Consider the following 15,164-nt stretch of genomic DNA (forward strand, 5'->3'; position numbering starts at 1 on the left):
TTTATGGTTTTGGTGGGAGGACTATATGAAACAATGCATTTGAAGGACGTAGCACAGAGAAAACAGTGTGTGCTGTCTATGATTTTGTGTCAAGATAATTGCATAGCTAACGCTCAGTTACACAAAATAACGAGACAAGCATGTGGTAGGAAGTGCTGCATGCCTCCCAGTACCTATTCCTCCCTTTCAGACAAATAAGCCCTGATTTTTAGCTGGCACATTGCTGGTAAAAATTTCCTGAACTGCTTTGCACATAGGGTAAGATAGCCTCTTTAAGTGGAAGGAGGTAGATGAGTGTTATTTCTTCCCTATGCTGATTTGAAACACATGTGGACTGTTAGGGCCAGGGTCACCCTTGGTACACGTGTGGGGACTTAGGAGCAATGTGGATCCTTGACTTTTCACCAACTGAGACCTGGAGAAGGAAATAAATTTCTAGATTATTTGATCCACCATTCATTTGGGTTTTCCCCCCTTTTTTCTTATGTGTAGTCTCATGGAATCCCAGAACAGTACTCTTTAAACCAAAAAGCAGATTTTATTCCTCGAAGAGTTTTTTTCAAAGCTCCAGAAACATCTTTGTTTTAGAGACAGAAACCAACTAGAGGAGGGCTAACATCAGCTGAAAGCAATGAGTTTTCTAGGAAGGTTCAGGAAGGTAAATTCAGTTCTAATGATGTGGGTGGAGTCTCTTTGCAGGTGAAACTGAGGAGAGGCGAGTAGGAGAGGAGAAAACCCACACAGGGAGCCCAGAGAGTGAGGGAGCAGCCACAGGGCGAGATGGGTCTTGGCAGGAAAACTCTGTGGAGTGTATGTCCAGTTAAGGGTGTAAGTAAGGCTGTGTTTATTTCTTTTTTTCCTGCCGTGGTGTGTTTTCCTTTATTTCTGGGGCTTAAGCAAAAAGCCTGGTGTGTATGTATTATTAGGCTTTAATAAAATAGGGTGGCTCCTGTTTATTTTTCTTGCTGTTTATAGACTTGTTGCTGCAACAGCTTATGGTATTGACAAAGTGCATATTTCTGTTGTTTTTTTAAATATCTTTAAGGGATCAAGGTGGATGAACTGTAGACAGCATAATACAGGCAGTGCCCCTAAGGATGCACAGGCTGCCCACTGGAATCTGGTTATTATGGAAATCAATTCCATTGAAAGATCAGAAAAGCTTTAAAACTGAGATACAGTTGGAGGATGACTGTTGTAAAATACCGGCTTTTATTTGGTTGGAAATGAGATGTAGAGACTGAGGGATGTGGAACATAAACCAGCTCTCTTGTTTCTGTTCTTTTTGTTTGTTTAGTGGTTTTTTGGGGTTTTTTTTTTGTTTTGTTTTTATAATAATTAGGCTCAGCTTTTAAACAAAGCAAAAGGAAAAACTAGCTGCAATACTGGGTTTCTCTGTCCTTTATTTACTGTAGGCAGATCTACCTACCTCAGTTGCAGTGGCCAAGTCATAGTTTGGACTTCTCTTTGAGCTATTTTGTAGACAAATAAAGATTTCCAGCTTCCAAGAAACTATACAGTAAAAGCAGGCCAATGTGTTTTCTCTCTTCAGCATGCCCTCCTCCCCCACCCCCCAAACCCTCCACGTAGAGAAACGATGTCTCTTCCTGCTGTAATAGCAGGACCCTAGGTCAGTCTGTCAGTGCTTTCTTTCAGGCGTGACTCTCCAGGGAGCCAAAATCCAAATATTTGAACGTACACTTGAACAATATTGATACAGAAATGTAAGCAAGGATACAAGGGTACGTGATTTTACAAGCTCTCAGTGGTAGTGTATCCCATTCAAATTTTTTAAAACCCAAGGTCCACTTCTCTTTTCTTTTAAATGTCCTTATGTTTTGGTTTTCCCCAAGATGATATTGTTTGTGGTCCTAGTTTCTCATTTTCAGTTTGTTGTATTGTTTTATATAGTGAGTGTCAAGATCTAGGATGCTCTGTAAGCATGAACACATCTCAGAATCTGATTTTTCTCTCCTTTTTTAAAAATAGAACTTTTATTTGAGGATTAAAAAAAATCTTTTCATGTGGACATTGCACAGCAGTTTATTTTGGTGCTTTGAAGAGCTGTACTTCAGGAAGTAGATTCAGGGTGCAGTATTTCTTTTGGGGGTGTTCCATTTGGAACCAAGAATTAAGGAACCAGAGGGATGACCAGCTTTGAGGGATTTAATCCCAGTTGTTACCTCATGTGAGGATTATTACAGTGATTTTTATCTGTGCCTTTCATGGTTTAGAACAATAAATATTTTAAAGCATCTTTACAGAAAATGAAACTCTGTAACTCCCCATGCTGCCTCTGAGAGCTGATATGGCATTTTATAAATAGGCATATGATGTCTAAATTACTTGTAATATAAACTGAAAGCATCCTTGGCTTTTATGATGATTGTATATGATCCAGAATTACAATTATGAATAATGCATTGAGTTTTGTTGTTCTCTGTGATTGCCTGCTTTGTTATGTGGGGAAGGATTTCCACTATAGTGTCCCAGATTTGAATTGTATAGTTTCCTTTTGTAGCAGCTGCCCCACAATTATATGAGCTCTCAGAATATTCAGAGAAAATAGAAATCCTCACTTCCTATGCTTCATGAAGATACAATCTCAGAACTTTTTTCAAGGATTGGCTCATCAAGTATAATTTAACATGTTACGAACTACATCTCCTGTTTTAGAGCTTGTCAAACCCCAAATCCTATGTCCTTGATACAATTGAATAAATAAGAACATATTTTACTCATCACCTGGAGATGAACAATGGTTAAATTTTCATAAAAATGAATAAAGCATACAAAAGGGCTAGGCCAACTATGTGTATCACCCAAACGCAAGTTGTGTAATGTTCTAGTTTTCTTGGTTCTGCAAGGACCCTGTGTTGTCTTTAGTCTTAGATAGGTTCAGGGAAAAAGTTTTTTTCAAGAACTGTGTAAAAAGAGGCTGGTCAGGTGGCAGACAGCATTAAGGATGGCTTATGGCATAGTGCTTTATATTTTTCCTTCTTTGAGGCCGAATAGGCCCCAGAATCTGGGACAGTACTAGGCTATAGGTAGAATTAGCTAGTTTTTGCCATGGAGATTGAAGAAACACAGGGCAGGAAAGTAGGCTGGTGTTGAAACTTGTTGGGATTTGGGATAGCTGTGTTGGTGGTAAATAAATAAATGGCTTCTCCTGTCCCCCACCTCCCACCCTGCCCCCAAGTTTGGACCAAGAATTAGGAATCAGGTGCAAGTAAATCAGAGCATCAGGTTTATTACTGACAAGGCCTGGGTTGGAGAAAGTGGCTTATATCAGGATCTACCTATCGGACAACCCAGGTTATAATCTTAGCAACGTTGGCTGAACTCAGTGAGGCTTGCACCACACTGAATCCAGGTTAAGTGACCTAGGTGCCTTCTAAGAATTTTTGCAAGTTCTGAAATTTAGTTATTCTCTGAACCTTATGAAATTCCCTTAACCATAGAGAACTAGCACAAGTTGTCAGACCAAAGACTAACTTTCTGCTTGATTTTCACACATAGAGGTCTTATGGGCACCTCAAAATTAACATAATCAAAACGGAATTCTCTTTAATATTTATTTTAATTTTTTATTTATTGAAGTATACTCAGTTACAATGTGTCAATTTCTGGTGTACAGCATAATGTTTCAGTCATACATATACGTACATATATTCGTTTTCATGTTCTTTTTCATTATAGGTTATTACAAGATATTGAATATAGTTCCCTGAGTTATACAGAAGAAATTTATAAAACAGAATTCTTGATTCTTCCCATGCTTTCCAAAACCCACTCCTTTCCCATATTAATACACCACTAGCATCTATCCAATTTCTCAAGCCATTCCAGTCGCTACTGGGAATAAGAATATGACTTTTACCTTCTTTGTTAACCATACACTTGCGGTCGTCACGCATTGGGTCTGCCCAATGAAACCTGTATGTTTTGGCCATCTCTCTCTGTGTAATTAATTAGCCAAGTGTTTAATTACTCCTTCTATTTACAAGATATTGGACTAAACATACTACTCTTAAGAGCATTCAGACTTTAGTCAGATGACTAAATAAAATTTGAAGACTAAGAGAGAAAAAGATTATGAATCAGCTGTGAATGAAGTGTTGTTGGTATCCCTGGCTGCAGCTGAGAAGATGCTTGCCCCCAGAGGGCCCAGATGCTCCCCATTTTGTGCTGTTATTTAATAGGCAAAAAGCAGGACACATTAGTTGAAGAGAAAAAAGGAGAGACCATTTCTTTTACAATAAAGAGAAAATTCTGAGACATTTTACTGTCAGAATGATGACTGAATTAGAGAGATGAGCAATTCAAATGCTCTCCCTCATAAATCTCACTCAGAAGGGAAATACAAGACAGATAGTTTCACTTAGAAATAAGGCTACACCAATCCTAAGAGACAGGACACATTGATACCAAACTGACAAATGCAATTTCAGCTACAAGAAAGCTCTGTCATCTGCCAACTAAGCCAATGACTTGGCTAAAATGTAAGAAAGAGGAAAGAATTGAAATGAAAGCTCCAGCAGGAAAAAAAAAAAAGAGGTTTGCATAACAAAATCTGAAGTTAGCTCAAGCAGTGAAGTCTTGGACTAGTGATTTCTCCCTTAATTGTTTCAGACTTTGGTATAGCATATAATAGCATCTTGCATTTTATACTGACTTGTCAAATAGCTATTTTCAGGTTAGAGTAAGAAATTTTAAAAAGGATGAAAACTGTAGAAAAGTGTTGTAAAGTTATATTGCTTGCTTCTGAACAGGATTAATACATGACATTTAATCTCTATACTGGTTCAGTGTCACTGTAGGTCATTTATATCTGTCTTTATCAATAATACCTGTCTTAGATTGAAAATTACATGTCAGATTTTTGCCTCCTGCCAAATTGTGAAGCAGACAGTTTTTTGTTGTTGCAGCCATTTCTTCTTCATCCTCTTTTGGATACCAGATGCCTCATTCATTTATTCATTTATTCAGTCATAAAACTTTTATTGATTATGGTTATGTGCAAGACACTGTGTGGATTGTAAAGGGAGATGCAAACTGAGTGAAGTAAATGGTATGATGGATGTTATTCAGCAAGTGCAGGAAAGCATGAAGGAGGAAGAAACTAACTGGCCTATGGTTCTCAGAAAATTGGTTTTCATTTGCACTTTGGTGTAATTCCATTCCCTTCTGACAACTGACAGAAAAAATAGTCTAACAAAATGAGACAAAATGCAAATTGTCAGGGATGCTGCTAATTGCCTTTCTCATTGTACTTATGAGAATCCCCAGAAGATACTCCCATCTGTCCTTAATACCAAGAACAGTTGTACTTCTCCTGAATAATTGGTAAAATTTTATCTTATGGATATTGAAAATATTGTAACTGACAATGCTACTTTTTCTCTTTAGCAAAAGCCAAGCACAATGTATGGGCAATTTGTACATCTATCTTAGTCTTGGCTCACTGAATATCTTCACATTTGTTTGTCTTTTATTTTCACTAAAAGTATAACATATATACAAAAGTATGTATGTGATAAGAATAAAGCTCGGTGATTTTCACAGTGACTTCACACTGTGCAACCAGAAACTCAACAGCACAGCGGAAGCTTCCCTTGTTCTTCCTCACAGTCACTACTTGGCCCCTCCCTAAAGTGAACTACTATCTTGACTTCTGTTACTGTAGATTAGACTTACCTGTTTTTGCACTTTATGTATGTGAAATGCTACAGCAGTTACTTTCTGTGTGTGTGTGTGGCTTCTTTCATTATGTCTGTGAGATGCATCCATGTTGTTGCATGTGGCAGTTGTTGCTTCATTTTCTTCGCTGTATGTTACCCTATCTACTGTTGACAGACAATGGAATTGTTTTCTTTTGGGGGCCTTTATGAATAGTGCTCTGGTGAACATTCTTGTGCATGTCTTTTGATGAAAATACATATGTATTTCTGAGTAATTTGAGGAGCAAAACTGGAAGATCATAAGGTAAACATTGTAAAAAAATTCTCCATTGTTTTTGCACCAATTTATAGCCTTATTCTACTGTGTTCCATCTTATTCTATGTACTCACCAACTTTTAGTATCGTCTCTTTTTTCGTTTTAGTTATTCTGATGGGTAGAGATTGGTATTTAACTGTGGTTTGAATTTACGTTCGTCTGTTGACAAATGATGTTGAGCACCTTTTCATATGCTTTCTGGCTGTGAGATATCTTTTTTTTTTTTTTTTTTTTTCTGTGATGCCCAGGTTTCCTTTTATTGGTTCATGCCCACATTTAAGGTTGGATGTTCTGCATTTTTCTTATTGATTTGTGGGCGTTCTTTCTGTGCTGTGTATACAGAGCTTTTGTCCAGTATATATGTTGAAAATAGCTTCTCTTACTCTGTGGCTTGCCCTTCATTCTCTTAATGATGCGTTTTTATGACTCAGAGTTTCTAATTTTATAAAGACCAGTTTATCAATCTTATGTATGTCCTGATTAAAAAATTTTTGCCTTTCCCAAAGTTGTGAAGATGATTTACTGTGGTTTTAGGACCTTTATATTTAAACCTTTCAAACTCATGTACAGTCCATCTAGTATTGCTTTTTGTGCATAGTGGAGGTAGGGATCAACATTCATGCTTTTTAACATATGTATGTCCAGTTAACCCAGTACTGTTTATGAGTCATATTTTTCTCAATACATTCACTGCCCCGACACTTTTGCCAGAAATTAAGTCACTGAATATGTACAAGTCTCTTTATAGATCCTTTCTTATTCCATTGGTTTTTTTAATCTATCCTTTTGCCAGTACTGTACTGTCTTCTGTCCTATAGCCTTTAATGTCATTTTGATGAATTGTCGTGTACTCAAGGTGTATTCTTATTCTTCAAAACTGTCATTACTATTCTTGGGATTTTCCACTTTCAAATTAGTTTAGAATCAACTTGTCAATTTCCATAAAAATTGAGATTGAGAATCTATGGATCAACTTGGAAGAAAAATCACATCTTTATAAGATTGTTTTCCAACCCTTAGACATGGTTTATTCCTTCTGTTTCTGTGTAGAGATTTTGCATATTTTATGTTTGATTTATTCTCAGGTATGTGAGATTTTTGATGCTATTAAAATGGTAAATTTTGAAATATTTCATTTTCTAATTATTGCAGTATATAGAAATAAAGTTTAATTTTGTACAAACTTTGATCAAAAGTTTCTGGTAAAATTGCTTTTTAGTTCTAATAGATTATGTAATAGTTTGTGGATTATTTTAGTTTTCAACATACACAATAGTATTGCTATAAATAATGACAGTTTAATTTCTTCCTTTTTAATATTTTTATTGTCTTTTTGCACTGGCAAGCATTTTCAAAATGATGAATAGAAGTCATGATTCATATACATACTTGTATTGTTTCTGATATTAAGGGGAGAGCTCTCAGTATTTTACATTAAGTATGATGTTTGTCAGTTTTTTTGTTGTTAAATTTTATTCAGTTTAAAGTTTCCTTCTGTTCCTAGTTTGCTAATCATTTCTTTTTTTCCTTTTAAAATTGTCAGTGGATGTTGAGTTTTAGCAAGTGTTTTCTTCAATTACTAATGATGATCATATGCTTTCTCAGTTACTTTAAAAATATAATTAACAAAAAAATCCAACTTGTTTGGGATTGTTGAATTTGGTTTGCCAATATTTTAAGATTTTACATTTATCTTCATAAGCAAGACTGGCCTATAAATTTTCTTGATAGGTTTTATATTAAGTTTATGCTGACCTCATAAAATGGGATGTGTTTTCTTTTTTAAATTCTTTGGATTTTATGTAAGATTAGTATTTCTGTCTTAAATTTATAAAAGAATCTTCTGGTAAAGCAATCTGAGCCTGGATTTTTCATTGTAGGAAGGTTTTAATTACAAATACAGTTTCTTCATTGGCTATGAAATATTTCAAATTTTCTACTTTTTCTTGTATCCATTATGTTAAGTTGTGTCTTTCTAGGGATTCGTCCGTTACAACTACAATTTTGTATATTGTATCATCTGTTCAGGCTGCTATAATAAAATACCACAGATTCGGTAGCTTATAAACGACAGAAATGTTGCTCATGGGTCTGAGATCTGGAAGTCTGAGATCAGGGTGCCAGCAAGTTGGGTGTTGGATGGTTGGCTCTGTCCTGGGCTGAAGACTTCTTAGAGCCTCAATGGGCAGAGTGGGGGAGGGGTCTCTTTTATAAGGCACTAATCCCACTCACGAGGACTCTGCCCTTGTGTCTTAAGGACCCTCAAAGGCCCCACTTCCTAATACGATCATGTTTGGGGGTTGGGATTTCAACACATAAATTTTAGGAGGACACAAACTTTCAGACCATAACACATGTATTGGCATTATCTATCTAAAGAGTGATTCATTTAAAATAAGCTTCTTTAGAGGCAGATTTCATTAAATAGAAATAACTTAAGCAGCATCCGGAAGTTTGCAATATATCTGCTTTTCCGTGCATGCCTGCTGTACTCAGTTTATTACTTTTCTTCTAAAGAATCCAATTCTGCAGGGTAATTTGACCTGATGAGGGCAGTGTCTGCCTTTCAGTCTCAGATGGAGTCTCAATCCTTAACAAGGGAGAAAAATAAGTTTAAGTGAAAAACAGGGTACTGTGCTTAGGAAGGGCTGTCATAGGCTGCTGGAGACTTTCCTGTGTGTGAAATGGCAGCTTGCTTATGAACAAAACCGTGAAAGGATCAGAATGAAAAACCAAAGTTTTGTCAGGTTTTCCACAGTCCAGTAGAAGAGCTGCTTGTCAAAAGATTATTTTGTAAAGCTCTCTAATAGGCTTTCCCAAGCCTCTTTCTTAATGCAGTCAAAACAGAGATAATGAAGTCTCCCCAGAGATCTGCCTTCAGAGCAGCTGATGGATTTTTAGGTATTCCCCGTTGTCATGATTTGCTTATTAGAAATACACAGTCCTCTGCACACGTGCTTGTCTTCATCTTACTTTTTTGACTGGATGTGAGCAGAAAGCTCTCTGTGGCATTAACTTGGAAACTTTTGCTTTTCTGAGGAATATCACTGTCCAGCATGGCTATTCTGAGTATGTGTGGGAAGCTCTAATGATCGGTCTGGAAAGCTTGATTTTTTTGCTTTTGTGTAAGACAAATATATTTTCTCTTTCAGCCTCTTAGACATGAGGCAAGAAGAAAACCAGACCTTGCATAGGCAGCACCTTCAGGTGCCTCTGTGTCCGTCTATTCCCTTCTCGCGGTGCCTCATTACCACGGTTCACGTTGGCTGAGACCGCCCATTTGGGTCCAAAACATTTATTCTCTGAAGCAGGAAGAAGCCATTTACTGAAAGGAAATGTTATCTCCTACTTGAATTTCTGTATACTTCCCAAAGTGCTTCCAATGATTAACACCATCAGGGCTCATTTGTTTATACTTTAAGGGTATTTTTTAAAAAACTTTTTGTTGTGAAATATAACAAATGTGCAAAGACGTGCACAATAAAAAGATAGAAAGCATAATGGTTTATCACAAAGTGAACAACTAGGTTAAAAAAAAAAACAACACTGTCTGTATCCTAAAAGTCTTCCTCGTGCTTCAAATCACTGACTCCTCCTCCTTCCTCAAATGTAACCTGCATCATAGCAATCACTTCCTTGCTCTTCTTTCTAGCTGTACTTCCTAAGTGTGCCCTTCCAGGGATCCTTGTCCTCGAATTTTTCCCAGTCTTGATGCTGTCCAGTGCCCTTAAGCAGGTAATCTTCAAGAAATGTGCCGGTTTTCTAGTTGTCTTCAGTAGAAGGGTCAGTTTGTATTTCCCAGTCAAACAGTCCTGGAAATGGAGCCTCCTTTATGTTTCAATTCAACAAATATTTATAGAATGCCTGCCAGCCAGGTACTATGCTAAGAGCTTGGCATACGATGAGGATAAGATAGATGCACCATCTAGGTGAGGGCTGTGGCCCGGTTGCCGGGTTCAGACACATAAACATCACAGCATTCATCTCTGAAGCTCCTGCACGCAGAGTGACATTAAATAAATCACATCATGAAAATAAATAGTAGACAATATGTTAAAATATGTAGTAAGCATTGTACAATATGTAGTAAACATTGTACAATAACACTTTCTTTTACAGTAAGATCGTAGTAGACTCTTTGTAAGCAAAGTATTTTAGAATTTTAAAATGGACATGCTACACTATACACACGCACAGACACACCCCGCAGGACTATTGAGAAATATCATTTGTAGTAATTCTATTATTTCTTCAAATAAGTTTTCTGCCCTTTTCTCTCTTCCACCTGGGACCCCTGTAATTTGAGTGTTAGTATGCTTTATGTTGTCCCAGAAGACCCTTAAACTATCCTCGTTTTAAAAATTCTTTTCTCTTTTCTGTTCAGCTTAGGGCATTTCCACCAGTGCCTTCCCATTCACAGATTCGTTCCTCTGTATCATCTACTCTACTGTTGATTCATTCTAGTATATTTTAAAATTTCAGTTATTGCATTCTTCAGCTATTTGGTGCTTCTTTGTATTTTCTAACTGTTTATTAAACTTCTCACTGTGTTTATCCATTCTTCTCCTGAGTTCATTGAGCATCTTTATGATCATTACCTTTAAAAATTTTTACTTACTTTCTTACTCATTTATTTGTCTAAATAGAGGTACTGGGGATTGGACCCAGGACCTCGTGCATGCTAAGCACCACACTCTTTATTGGGTAGATTGCTTATCTTTACTTTGCTTAGTTCTTCTTCTAGGGTTTTGTCTTATTCCTTCCTGTGGAACATATTCCCCTGTCTCCACATTTTGCCTAATTCTTTGTGTTTATTTCTGTGTGTTAGATAGGTTGGTTGGGTTTCCTGATCTTGCAGACTTGGCCTTATACAGGAGACATCCTGTGGGACCCACAGCATGTGCCCCTCTCGTTACCAGAGCCACATGCTCTAGGCATGTCTCCTGTGCTGGCCGCATGGGCCCTTCAGTTGTGGTGGGGCTGCTGCCTGGCTCCATTGGCTGCCAGTCCCTGCCTCCTGCGATAGCTGTCAGCCTGCTGGTGGACAGGCCCAGGTGCTGGTACGGCTGTCTGCAGGGCCCGGGGGTAGGGGTGGGGTCCCTGGGGGCCCTAGGATTGGTGGCAGCTGGGTTCTGATGGCATTCATGGATGGAAACAAAGAGTAGGTAGGGTTCAGTTTAGTACAAGAAGAGCTTTCCCACTGTTGGAATTGTTCTGCCATGAAATAAATTGCCTGAAGTGAGGCGATTAACTGCCACTGGAGGTTTAAGAAAAACATTCCAGTGTCACTGGTTGGAGGCAGGGGTAAGAACTGTGTGTGGCCTACATGACTTTTATGTCCCTTTAGTTCAGATAATCTGTTAATTAATTAATTCAAAAACACTTACTGAGTGCCTATTTGATGCCAAGCATTCTTTGTTAGGAAAGGGGATACAATGGGGAATGGTTAAGTTCTTGTTCTCATGGGCTTCTGAAGTCTTCAGGGGTGAGGGGAGCCAGATTTGTAAACAGGTAAACAAGCAAAGTAATTTTGGATAAACGTTTGGTAGAAAATTAAAAAGTGTGAATGGAAATAGAATGCTGACGGCAGGAAGGAAGGACACCGTAGATTAGTGGTCCATGAAGGGTTGTGAAGAAGTAGCATGTGAATTGAGAATTGAACTATCAGAAGTAGGCAGTTCTACAGACTTGTGATGGAAAACTTTAGTATCTTTTCTGCACACATGAGTGAAGTTAGTTTTTTGTGATCTGCTCTTGAGTAAACTCATACTGGCTCCTTTAGGCTACATCTTCCATCTGGTGGACTAAACCACTCTAGAATTTTCTTGGAAATTAATCACTATCTCACTAAATTGTATTTCCACAATTAATTTTTCTCTTTTTGAAAATGGCAACAAGTTTTGCCAGTCTTTTTTTCACCTCTCTCATTTTTCCATGATGTGCAGTCAAATCTGGATGTTCTTTTAGCATTTGGAGCATATTTCATTTGGACTAGAGGCAGAAGCTCTTTTAAAGTAGGTACATTCTCTGTCTACCTTGGCTTTAATTCCCTCTGACTTTCTTCTGCTTCTTAGTGTTAAGACAGTTTTCCATGCTAGAAATAATGATAGAAATAGAATTTAAAATTTTAGAGAGAGAAAAAAAAAAGAGTGTTTTGCTTTCGTTCTGCCTCTGTTAACATTCTGCCATCTGCCCCAAGCACCGGTTCAATTCCTTCCTTGTTTTTCTTCAGTTTTGAACTCACTGCAAGTGCGTTTTCCTCCCTCTTGTTTGTTCCAGTTTTTCAAGTCTCTGCTCATTCTGCGTTTCTTCCTTCTTAAGTCATTTCAAGGATCTGTATTCTTCTTTTGTATTTTCCTCTGTTATGCAGACATCTTTTTCATTAGTTGGAGAGTTTCCTTACAGACAAATTAATTTCATTAGTGGCTCTTGTTCTTCTCTTCTCTAGGATTATTTGTAATTGTATTGTTAGCTGCATGGATAATGGAACTCCTTAATTCATTTGCACCTTTTTTCTTTTTAAGTCTGTGTGCATGGGCTCGTAGTCATCGTTTTTGCTTTGTTGCTGTTGTCGATATCCACATGGATAATGCACAGAGGGAGTGTCTGGTCTCGACCATTATTGCCTCCTCAGTTTACATACATCTGAAGAGAACGTGCCACTCTTCTTAAAGGTTCCTGTTGCTTTTGGGGCTGGGGTTATGAATTGTTTCTTGCTGATCAGAATTGATTCAGACTTTATTTGATACTCATCATTTTCGTATTTGTATCTTGCTTTTGTTCCATTTTCATGTTCATGTTCTCCCTTGCCAGAATAGAGGTACAGGTATTTTTGAAGGATATATTAGAACATGAGTAAAATTTCTCTGAACCCAATTTCAACATGTATTTGGGCTTTTTTCCCACACCACTAACAAACAATTCACAGATTATCAGCAGTGTGAGAATTCAACTTAATTCTGACACTATCGGTGTGGAGACAGTATTAGATCCCCCAGGTTAAGGGCTCAGTCTTATAAGATGTTAATCACAAGCCCAGGTTGGTTACCTGTACTTCTGACTGACTATAAATCAGAGGTTCTTACAACCTTCCTTGGGTTCGATTAACTTATGAGAGTGACTCACAAAACTCAAGGAAGCATTTTACTTACTAAGTTAGCAGTTTGTTATAAAAGGAAATAACTCACAGCCAGATGGAAGAGATGCATAAAGCAAGGTATGGGGAAAAGTCAAGGAGCCTCCCTGCCCTCTCCAGGTGCACCCCTCTCCCCAAATCTCCACATCTCACCAATCCAGTTCTCCAAACACCGTCCTTTTGGGTTGTTATGGAGGCTTCATTACATAGGCATGATTGAGTAAATCAGCGGCCACTGGTGACTGAACTCAATCTCCATACCCCTTCTCCTGCCCAGAGGTCAGGGGATCGTCCAACCCTCTAATCACAAGATTGGCTATTCTGGCAACCAATTGCTATCCTTGGGTGTTTTCCAAAAGCCACCTCATTAACATAAAAAAAGATACCTTTATTGCTCTCATCACTTAAATTCCAAGGGTTTTAGTAGCTCTGGGCCAGAAATGGGGATGAAGAGCAAATATATATTTCTTATTGTAAATCACAATATCACAGTTAGATAGAAGAATAGAATCCAAGGTAATTTATATTGGTCATATAGCTTGCTCACAAACTTCACATCATAAATGAGATCCTGGATGACTGTACTTTTTCTACGTGGCAAAATGCTCAGTCCCATCAGCAGAGCAAGCTCTAGCCAAGGTGTAAAGCAGGTTTGGTTTCTAACGTACCTCCAGCTCCTGTTCTCATAGCTTTATTGTTTTTAAATTTTATACTGGGAACTCTCATGCTCATGTTTGATTCTTAGGACGTCCTACCATGGTACTTTCATTGCCTGACTTAAAAATGTTTTCTGTCTCTTGTTTCCTCGGAGTTCTCTTCTTTGCTTATCTGAAAACAGAGTGGTATTATATGAATTCCTGGGTAATATATTTGCATTTTAATAGGATATTTATGGACAAAATGTTTTAACCCAATAAATTTTTCCAGTGTTTTCTGGTGAATTATGGTAAATCAGTGGGAAGAGATATATTTTAGAGGAAGAAAAATCCTTGAGAATCTTTTGAATTTTTCTGTAACTTTCTACATGTCTTTGTGAAGGTCTGAAATAGCCAGAGAGTTGCTCTGGTTGAATTGGTGAACTTTGGCTAATGTTTGGTTTAAGATTCCAATCAAAATCCTGGGACAAGTTCCTGACATGAAAAATATTGAGGCACATTAATTCCATTCAGCATCCATAACCATACATCAAGGAAATCAATCCTAACATTTTCATCCTTGCCCTTTTCCTTGAAGAAGTAACAGAAGTCCATGGAAAGACTAAAAATTAGTCTGATGTTCATTCAACAAAATGGAAGGGGAAATTACATTTGTGTGTATAGTAATCATATTTCTTTCATTTTTATTTCATTTATGATATTGGTAAATCCTATTCTTCCTATTTTTACTTTCATTCTTGCTAGAGGTTTATCAATCTCGTTGACTTTTTCAAGGAACGAACCTTTGGCCTCATTGATTTCCTCTGTTGCTTTCCTGTTTTCAATTTCATTGATTTCTGCTCTTATCTTTATTTCCTTCTACTTAATTTGCTTTTATTTTGTTTTTTTTTTTCTAGTTTCTTAAAGTAGAATCTAAGGTTGATTTGAGAACTTTCTTCTTTTCTCTTATAAGGATATAATACTATGAATATCCTTCTAAGAGATATTTGCAGCATCCTAAATTTTTTATTATGCTGTTTCTTCATTTCCATTTAGTAAAAAAATTTCTTCAAGAATTATTTTTTGACCTATGGATTATTTAGAAGTGCTGTTTAATATCCAAGTCTTCGTAGCTTTTTAAAAAATCTGTCATTGATTGTCAGTATATTTCCATTATGGTCTGAGAATATATTTTCCATCATTTCAGTTCTTTTAAATGTCCCAAGGTTTGTTTTATGATCCAGTACATACCTCGGTGAAAGTTCTGTGTACACCGGAAAAGACCGTGTTGTTGGGTGGAATGTTCTGTTAATGTCTGTTACATCCAACTGGTCACTGGCATTGTTCAGTTCTTATCTTTACTGAGTTTCTGTTAGTTCTATTGTTACCAAGGGAG

The 15,164-nt window shown here is 37.3% G+C and overlaps 1 protein-coding gene across 5 annotated transcripts in view; it reads left to right on the plus strand.

The window, feature by feature from the left end:
• The first annotated feature begins 700 nt into the window (after positions 1–700).
• LOC105071405 (methyltransferase 4, N6-adenosine) overlaps positions 701–15,164 on the plus strand; it is a 198,463-nt gene continuing 183,999 nt past the window's right edge. For all 5 annotated transcript variants that reach the window (XM_074352513.1, XM_074352520.1, XM_074352514.1 and 2 more), the window contains exon 1: positions 701–828. The gene's annotated coding sequence lies outside the window, so the exon portion shown is untranslated. The remainder of the gene's footprint in view (positions 829–15,164) is intronic.

Source organism: Camelus bactrianus, chromosome 24 (genome assembly GCF_048773025.1).
Source record: "Camelus bactrianus isolate YW-2024 breed Bactrian camel chromosome 24, ASM4877302v1, whole genome shotgun sequence".
Taxonomy (NCBI): Eukaryota; Metazoa; Chordata; class Mammalia; order Artiodactyla; family Camelidae; genus Camelus; species Camelus bactrianus.